Source organism: Physcomitrium patens, chromosome 21, assembly GCF_059467195.1.
Source record: "Physcomitrium patens ecotype Gransden chromosome 21, ASM5946719v1, whole genome shotgun sequence".
NCBI lineage: Eukaryota > Viridiplantae > Streptophyta > Bryopsida > Funariales > Funariaceae > Physcomitrium > Physcomitrium patens.
The window spans coordinates 11,983,855-11,985,395 of NC_143430.1; positions in this window are offsets into that span (position 1 = coordinate 11,983,855).

Genomic DNA, 1,541 nt, shown 5'->3' on the forward strand with positions numbered 1-1,541 from the left:
GCAATTACAAGAGTTGGTTATATCTATGATAAAGAGTCAATTCTTTTTGAGCTAGCAACTACTTTGTATGTTATCAAAATAACCTAATTCTTAAAAAAATTGACTAATTATTTCTAAATCTTGTGATGTATTATTATTGGAGAGATTTAAGTTGTAAAATTGACATGGTAGTAAAGTATCATTATTAGCTTATGTTCTTTATATATCAATAATAAATCTTCTTAAGAATCAATAATTCATCTTGAAATTGTATCAAAGAGAAATCTAGTGCCTTCATCAATTTCATTTGTAACTTTTGTTTTGACAACCATTCTTACTACTTCAATATAATCTTATATTCATTCTATATTTGACACAAGTATGTAGAGAGAAATTGGATTTAGAATTGATAATAGTTTGCCATATAGAATAAAGAGTCTTATTTGATTATCAATCATAAAAAATTTAATTTATAGAGATTTAGAAAAAATAGATTAGTTATCAAAACCAATACAAAGATTGGAAATACTTAATTAAAAAACATAGTTTAATAAAAATGCTCCAACTATGCTATATAATCTAATCCAATCATTTGATTTTAGAGGTTTTAATCCATTGCAAAGAATGCACTTATAGAATCCTAAATACCAATTTGATAAATATTTCCAAATATAATCTATGTTATAGTTTAGATCAAATTTGATATCAATTTTTTAAAATAGCATAAATTATTTTTTATACAACCACACATTTCTTTGATTCTTTGCATATCTTTTTTGTGTAGTTTTTCTACTCATATTAAAGTAATGTTAGTATCAATTAGAAGGAATTCATTCTTTTACTATAAATAAATAAAATCTTACTTCAACAAATAGTTTTTTATCAAGCTCTTCATGTATGCACTTAAAGTTTTGAGCTTTTGTCACATTTATCTTTGAGTAACAAATTCCAAGCATAATTAAGAATCTATTTTCTAGTATCTTTAAAAAATTCTAATATTAAGCTATATTTGAAGATGGTTTGGAGATTTGGGTCTCTAAAACCAAGTACTTAGATTATCCATTTGACTAAAAGAACTACTATGGCTTCATTTGGATCTATAAGTTCTAAATCTCTTTTATTTAGATATTTGTAGAATATTTTCTAAGCTATTTTTGTAAAGATGAAATCTTAAATACTATCCAGAAAAAGTATTTATAACATAAAATTCTATGTTTTTAATTGCATATTGGGATCCATTCTAGATTGATATAAAAAATTAAGTCAAAGAGAAGATAATGTTATTGAATATATTAGTTTTTTAATCATATTTATTTTTATATTGGATCAATGGTCTAGTTTTTTTTTTAATTCTTTATATTAGAAATTGGTCTACATTATTAGTAGTCATAGAAAGATTAAAATATATACCTAATATTTTTAATAATTTATTTCTTTATTTTTCCTTGATAATTTAAAATTACTAGTCTATGAAAGTTTGAAAGATCCTTGAGGTTGTCAATATCCAAAAGATATTGAGTAGTTGATATGAAGGTCTGAAAAAAAGAAAAATTGATGAAGAA